The sequence below is a fragment of the Chiloscyllium plagiosum genome, unplaced genomic scaffold, assembly GCF_037043375.1.
Source record: "Chiloscyllium plagiosum isolate Xiang-an unplaced genomic scaffold, Cpla_swu_hap1 HiC_scaffold_5, whole genome shotgun sequence".
NCBI classification, from domain to species: domain Eukaryota; kingdom Metazoa; phylum Chordata; class Chondrichthyes; order Orectolobiformes; family Hemiscylliidae; genus Chiloscyllium; species Chiloscyllium plagiosum.
In genome coordinates this window covers 29,538,735-29,547,233 of record NW_028270143.1, presented here as the reverse complement: position 1 = coordinate 29,547,233, position 8,499 = coordinate 29,538,735, and positions in this window count along the sequence as shown.

Genomic DNA, 8,499 nt, shown 5'->3' with positions numbered 1-8,499 from the left:
CTGAAAAGAATAAAAGATGCTCTTTTATTTTTCTGCACATTTCATTGTGGACTGAAACGGGAAAAGGACTTTTAAAAACCAAGGATTGTGGAAGTGATTGCTACAATTGTAAGCACAAATTACTGAAACTCATTGTAAGTGGTGATTACACTACTGTTTTGTTCAACCAGTGGTGGGGTGGTGGTGGGGGGCGGGGGTGGTGGTGTCTGGATGCAGGCAGGTTGGTACTAGAGGTGAGTACAAAGTACAATTTGGTCAGCAAGAAATAACTGATTATTGTTTGGTTTTAATCAATAAAAATTGTCTGTCAACAAACTATGTGACAGGTTCCTGGTTATTTGAACATCGTGTTGGTGCGAACAAGACTGCAGAAAGTCTCTGGGCCTCTGCAAGAGGAGGTGTTGTGTCCTTCTGCAGTCGAAAACACCTGAAACCTAAAGAAAGCCAATTATTTTCTCCCACCAGTTGTTGTAAGCAGTTGCTATTAATCCAGACATCAGCTACTTTAGCACTTGTGAATCAGTTGTTCTAAACTTCCCGCAAGAAAGGGAAATGTAATTGGAGAAAAGAGATCAAAGAACAGCAAAATCCGAAAAGCAAAGACATCATCTCAATGAATTTGTGGATGGGAGCGATTTAAGCTGCCTTTCCAGTTTTTTTCTTCACTCTACCATAAGTGTCTTTTTTTTGTCTCTCTCGCATCTGTATATGTGTGCGAAGGGAGTTTTGTAAAAGGGTTAGAGATTTAACTCAGAGTTATATGTCAACAGTTCAGAATTCACAGTGGCTCAGTGGTTAGCTCTGCAGCCTCACAGCGCCAGGGACCCAGATTCGATTCCAGCCTCAGGCGACTGACTGTGTGGAGTTTACACGTTCTCCCTGTGTCTGCGCAGGTTTCCTCTGGGTGCTCCAGTTTTCTCCCACAGTCCAAGTGCAGGTCTGGTGGATTGGCCATGCTAACTTGCCCATAGTGTTAGGTGCATTAGTCAAAGAAAAATGGGTCTAGGGGTCGGTTACTTTTCAGAGGATCAGTGTGCACTTGTTGGGCCAAATGCCTATTTCCGCACTGTAGGGAATGTAATTGTTTACCTGAAGCTAGAATTTTTTTATTAGTAATACGTACTGAAACCTGGGACAGAACCTGATTTTTTTTTCTCTCTGTATTTTTCCTTGTGGGCTGAAGTGGAAAAAGACCACTTTTAAAACCAAAAAATATTGCAGGATTGCTGTACATTTTTAAAGTGATATGATACTCATTGTAAGTATTGTTTGTTCAATGATAATTGGAAGCCTAATTTGCAGACAAGCTTGCACCAAAGGATCTGTATGCATGGAGCTTTGGCTAGCAACATATATTTGATAGGTCTGTAGGTGAGTGCCCAGTTACAAATAACAAAAGCCATCAGCCTGTTAACAGCTACATGATTGGCTCCTGAGTAGGTGGACAATTTGTGGATGTGAACCATACTGCTGGAAGCATGTGGGCCTACAGAAAGAGGGGTGGCGTATTCTCTGCAATAGAAAATGAGTGTTAAGTGTGTATAAGAAAGTTTTTTAATTCAGTATGTGGATGTACCTTACTAGAGAAACTTGACCTACTCTTGGGAAATAAGGCAGGGCAGGTGACTGAGGTGTCAGTGGGGAAGCATTTTGGGGCCAATGACCATAATTCCATTAAATTTAAAATAGTGATGGAAAAGGATAGACCAGATCTAAAAGTTGAAGTTCTAAATTGGAGAAAGGCCAATTTTGACGGTATTAGGCAAGAACTTTCGAAAGCTGATTGGGAGCAGATGTTCGCAGGTAAAGGGACGGCTGGAAAGTGGGAAGTCTTCAGAAATGAGATAACGAGAGTCCAGACAAGTATATTCCTGCTAGGGTGAAAGGAAAGGCTGGTAGGTATAGGGAATGCTGGATGACTAAAGAAATTGAGGATTTGGTTCAGAAAAAGAAGGAAGCATACGTCAGGTATAGACAGGATATATCGAGTGAATCCTTAGAGGAGTATAAAGGCAGTCGGAATATACTTAAGAGGGAAATCAGGAGGGCAAAAAGGGGACATGAGATAGCTTTGGTAAATAGAGAATCCAAAGGGTTTTTACAAACACATTAAGGACAAAAAGGTAACTAGGGAGAGAATAGGGCCCCTCAAAGGTCAGCAAGGCGGCCTTTGTATGAAGCCGCAGAAAATGGGAGAGATACTAAACGAGTATTTTGCATTAGTATTTACTGTGGAAAAGGATATGGAAGATATAGAATGTAGGGAAATAGATGGTGACACCTTGCAAAATGTCCATATTACGGAGGAGGAAGTGCTGGATGTCTTAAAACGGTTAAAAATGGATAAATCCTCAGGACCTGATCATGTGTACCCTAGTACTCTGTGGGAAGCTAGAGAAGTGTTTGCTGGGCCTTTTGCTGAGATATTTGTATCACCGATAGTCACAGGCAAGGTGCCAAAAGACTAGAGGTTGGCTAACGTGGTGCGACTGTTTAAGAAGGTGGTAATTCAAGCCAGGGAACTATAGACCAGTGAGCCTGACATCGGTGGTGGGCAAGTTGTTGGAGGGAATCCTGAGGGACAGGACGTACATGTATTTGGAAAGGCAAGGACTGATTAGGGATAGTCAACATGGCTTTGTGCGTGGGAAATCATGTCTCACAAACTTGATTGGGATTTTTGAAGAAGTAACAGAGGATTGATGAGGGCAGAGCGGTAGATGTGATCTATATGGTCTTCAGTAAGGCGTTTGACAAGGTTCCCCATGGGACACTGGTTAGCAAGGTTAGATCGCACGGAATACAGGGAGAACTAACAATTTGGATACAGAACTGGCTCAAAGGTGGAAGACAGAGAGTGGTGGTGGAGGGTTGTTTTTCAGACTGAAGGCCTGTCACCAGTGGAGTGCCACAAGGATCGTTGCTGGGTCCTCTACTTTTTGTCATTTAGGTAAATGATTTGGATGTGAACATAAGAGGTACAGTTAGTAAGTTTGCAAATTACACCCAAATTGGAGGGGTAGTGGACAGCGAAGAGGGTTACCTCACATTGCAACAAGATCTTGACCAGATGGACCAATGGGCTGAGAAATAGCAGATTGAGTTTAATTTAGATAAATGCAAGGTGCTGCATTTTGGGAAAGCAAATCTTAGCAGTACTTATACACTTAATGGTAAGGTCCGAGGGAGTATTGCTGAACAAAGAGACCTTGGAGTGCAGGTTCATAGCTCCTTGAAAGTGGAGTCACAGGTAGATAGGATAGTGACGAAGGTGTTTGGTATGCTTCCTTTTATTGGTCAGAGTATTGAGTACAGGAGTTGGGAGGTCATGTTGCAGCTGTACAGGACATTGGTTGGGCCACTGTTGGAATATTGCGTGCAATTCTGGTCTCCTTCCTATTGGAAAGATGTTGTGAAACTTGAAAGGGTTCAGAAAAGATTTACAAGGATGTTGCCAGGGTTGGAGGATTTGAGTTATAAAGAGAGGCTGAACAGGCTGGGGCTATTTCCCTTGAGCATTGGAGGTTGAGGGTGACCTTATAGAAGTTTACAAAAGCATGAGGGGCATGGATAGGATATATAGACAAAATCTTTTCCCTGGGACCGGGGAGTCCAGAACTAGAGGGCATAGGTTTAGGATGAGAGCGGAAAGATATAAAAGAGACCTAAGGGGCAACTTTTTCATGCAGAGGGTGGTATGTGTATGGAATGAGCTGCCAGAGGAAGTGGTGGAGGCTGCTACAATTGCAACATTGAAGAGGCATTTGGATGGGTATATGACTAGGAAGGGTTTGGAGGGATATGGGCCGGATGCTGGCAGTTGGGACTAGATTGAGTTGGGATATCTGGTCGGCATAGACGGGTTGGACCGAAGGGTTTGTTTCCATGCTGTATATCTCTATGACTCTATCCTTGAAGAAATTATTTTGTCCTACCAGTTGCTGTAAGTTAATGGTTTTAACCAATAGGTCAAAAACTAAAGCTTGTGAACCAGTCACTGTGTCACCTGCAACGAACTGAAAAGCACTGAAGACAGACTAAAAAAGACTAAGTTCCGGCAAACAAAAGGATCATCTCAGTGAACTATGTAGATAGAGACCATTGAACTGCCTTCCAAGCTTTTTTAATCCCTCCACTCATAACACCAATATTTTTGAGTCTGTGTGTGTACGCCAAGTTTTATAAGGGGTTATTGTTTCAACTAGTTCAATTAGATATCAACAGTTCATAAGTTATTTACCCACAGCTAAAATTTATTTATTTGTAATAAATAGTAAATCTTGCAAATTTCAGAAACACCAGTCTGTGATTTCTGATCACCTGGATCTAAACAAACAGGTACATTGGGGATCTTTAGCATACTTTGATAAAATCTTAAGTGGAAGACTCTGCGTATAGTGATGTTTGATTTCTTTCATGCTGCCCCAGCGAGGTGTAACAGCAGAGTGAAACAGGAATAACATTTCAGCGCATGGGATAATGTTTCATCTTTCCTACCAAAGTATATGTTTTCAGAGTGTTCTAGATTTCTGCTATTGGTTTAGGAGTTTACATTGAAACTTTGCACTTTCGATAAGTTTTGTTGGATCAAATTTCCTGCACTCTTATTCAGCAACGGTTTAAATTGTACACTTTCTGTTGAGTTATGTGGTGTACTGTGTATGGTATTATACTGTTGGAAATTTCAGAAATGTTTGACATTTTATAAAATTGTGATCTTGTCCACCTTTATTTTGCACAAAACATTAGTGTACTTAGAACATAACCACTCAGTACTGATGATATCTCCACAAACTTATTTCTCTAGCTTTAACACGTTTGTTGGCACTGGCAGGAAGTTGGCAGGGGGACCAGTGATGTTACAATGTGGAGGTTGAACCCCTCTGTTAATTAAAAACAACCACCCAGAAAAACTCACCTTGCCTCGTAATCTATTAATATGTGAGTGACAGAGAACTTCTAATTTCTACCATTTTAAAAAAACGTATTTTCCTAACTCTAATAGTGAACACTGAACAATATCTAATAACAAATCCAAGACCCCCCTCGTTCTTCACTACTTACTATCTGACCCCAACTCTACATAATCTCTGACTTCTCCACTGTCTTCAATCTTCCAGCTGCTGATCTCCCGTGGTTGTCTTTCTTTTTACTGTAAGTATGTTTTACATGAAAAGGTACTTTTGATAGAGAGTGTCTTCTAATTTCTTGGAGAGCATGATTTTAGACGGGCAGTTAGCTCTACGGCAGTTGCTCCCTCTGACCAATTTTCAAAAAGCCCATTTTTTTTTATATCCCCCCCCAACATCATACCGTCTCATTGGTCTGATGTTGTCAAAAAAAAAGTTTAAACTCAATTGGGTGTTAGTATCCTGGACATAGTTTAATCTAATTCATTAAATTCAAACTGTTGGTAAAACAACAACCAAAACTCAGGTATCCGTTTAACAGACATTTGCGACATGTATCTGTTTTGGAACTGCTCAAATCCCAGCCTTTCCAATAGAGCAGCTGAGTTAACATAAAGTTAATTTCAAAATTCAGAAAATACTTTCTATTTTAAAGTGAAGATAGATCCTTTTGACTTTGTAACAGTGGCAGTGTTCATTTTTCACATTATTTTCTCTTTAATTTGTACATCGCAAATTTTCTGCTAGTTACTTCAAAATCACCATTTTCAGGTCTTCATGAAGTCCCATTTGCGATTTGAAGCTGCCTTATCATTTGTACTTCAACAAAAATAAGTGTTTCAAAAGACAAGTTCCCTCTCCGCATCCATTTTATTTCTTAAATATGCAGATTTTGCCCCACTAACTATCCAGGTCATCACTCTAAAATTGGGAAAAATATTTTTAAAAGTGTGTATTTACATGATACAAAAACAGAAATTGCTAATAAAACTCAACAGGTCTGGCGGCATCTGTGGGAAGAAAACAAAGTTAATGTTTTGAGTGCAATGACTTCTTTAGAACAGATAGCAACTAGGAAAAACATTATTTATGGGTTTAGAGGGGAGAGCGGATAGGTGGACATGGAGTCCACAGAGAGAGATGAAAGGGGTAGGTAAATGAGGCTTTGTTCCCACAGATGCTGCCAGACCTACTGAGTTTCACCAGCTATTTTTGTTTTCAGATCTCCAGCATCTACAGTTCTTTATCAAATTATGCTTGCCTAAACAATTATATTACAGAAGTGGCAATTAAGTAAAAATAATTTAAAGGGTGTAGGCCAGAAAAGAGATCAAGGTTCCTAATCTTTCGCAATCTAAATTCTTCAATTGTGAAGTGGATATTTTTTTAATTGAAGTTTAAGATTTTGGAATGATTGGTCAATTCTCATACATCCTGTACATGGGCAGCACTGATTAAGCCTTTGGAAACTGCACATAGTTTATTATGGACTGTTGTCAAATTTGAACACCAATAAAAACATAATTAATAAGTACTTTTAATGTACATGAATATTATTTTTGTTTTCTTGTCAAACAAAGGCAAATTTTAAGTTTTTAATATATCAAAAGATACTTGAAATGTTCCCAGTGGACAGGTTAAGGAGTGTTTTCAGCAAATAACATCAGGTTGTAATACTGGTATTATCCTGCCTCTGTCAGCTTTTCCAGGGATAGGTTAGGAATATAATGGAGAAACCCCATGGCTGAGGCACGATGCAATTTGAAATACTTAAGACAATTAGAAATAATTCTACATATGTATCTCCCCTGCCTGTATTGCAGGAGATCCATTTTGAGATTACAACTCAATGTGTTTGAGAAGATCAGCAGAGGAAAAAGTGCATTCTCACTGAACCTAAGAAGTCTTCAATCAATCACATTGGGAAAAACTCTAACCATTACCAATTGGAAGGCTGTGGGTCAAAGCAGTCCTTTGTCAGTATATTGTTGACTCCTTGATATAAAATGGTCAACTCCTGGAAGGGTGCTTCACCCAAATTCAACAGTACTTCCCAGCTGCTTACCTTCAGAGTGGCACAGGAGCAGCTTATGCGTCTTTACTATCCATGTCTGTTGAGGATCAAACACAGGTGCTCACCACTACTGACTACACCAAGTGCAGCACCAGCCGCTTTCTCAACTACATTTCCTCTAAAAGGCAGAGGGGATGTTCCCTTGAGACTCAGCTGGAAGAAGGTACTTCCTAAAAAATACCTTTCACAGGCAGGTGATCAGCTCTCTTAGCATCTCCGAACCTCACTTTATCTGGAGGACCTCACAGCTGGCCCCTGATGACATCTGCAGTCTCATGTGCAAGACCCCTTCTCCAGTCAAACCAAGTAGACTGCATTGCCAATGGCTGTCAAGTTGGTTATCGCTGATGGCCAACCTCCTGACACCTTTCCTCCTCTCTGTTGCTCTGCTTATCCATGTTTTCTTCTGAAAAGATAGGAGCATTTTTAAAAAATATACATATATATCCTTTGTAGATGTGGGCATCACTGGCTCGGCTAGCATTTAATGTCCATCCATTATTGGCCTCAAGCAAATGACAGCATCTGTTTCTTCAGACAGTAAAGTCCTGGGGTGTAGGTAGACCCACAATGTGGTTAAGAAGGGTGTTCAGCTAGTTGAAAGTGAGGACTGCAGATGCTGGAGATCAGAGTTAAGATTAGAGTGGTGCTGGAAAAGCACAACAAGTCAAGCAGTATCTAAGGACCAAGAAAATCGACGTTTTAGGTAAAAGCCCTTTATCATTCCTGATGAAGGGCTTTCACTCGAAATGTTGATTTTCCCGCTCCTCAGATGCTGCCTGACTTGCTGTGCTTTTCCAGCACCACTCTAATCTTGGTCCAGGGTTATGTCCAGTGGCAATGAAGGAACAATGTTTTGGTTCCAAGGGGTGGGTGGGGTATTTTCATATGTCTGCTTTCCTAGTCCTTCAAGATAATCACAAGTTTGGAAAATATTGTCTAAACAGTTTTGGTTAATTTCTGCAACACGTGTATGTGATCTATATTGTGGGTGGAGGGAGTTAATGTTGAAGGTGTTATGTTGGGTGATAATCAAGTGGGCTACTTTGTCTTAGGTGGTGTCGAGCTTCTTGGCAAGTGGAGAATATTCCATAACAAGTTTATTGTGTTTCATAGATTGTGGACATGCCTTGAAGAGTCAGAAGGTGAGTTCTCACCAGAGAATTTCTGACCTGATCTTTTAGTTACAAAATTTATGTGGCTGCTTCAGTTCAGTTTTTGGTCAATTGTTATCTCCACGATGTTGATGGAGATAGTAATGCCATTGAGTGTCAAGTGAAGATGGTTGGATCCTTGCCTGTTGGAGATGGTCATTATATGTAACTTGGAATGCAAACATTATGTGCTATTTATGAACAAAGACCTGAATGTCTTGCTGCATATGGACACAACTGCTTCGGTATCTGAGGAGTCATGAATGATGCTGAACATTCTACAATTCTCAGCAAACAATCCCTCTTCTAACCGTATGATGTAGGACAAGATCATTGATGAAACAGCTGAAGGTGGTTGTGC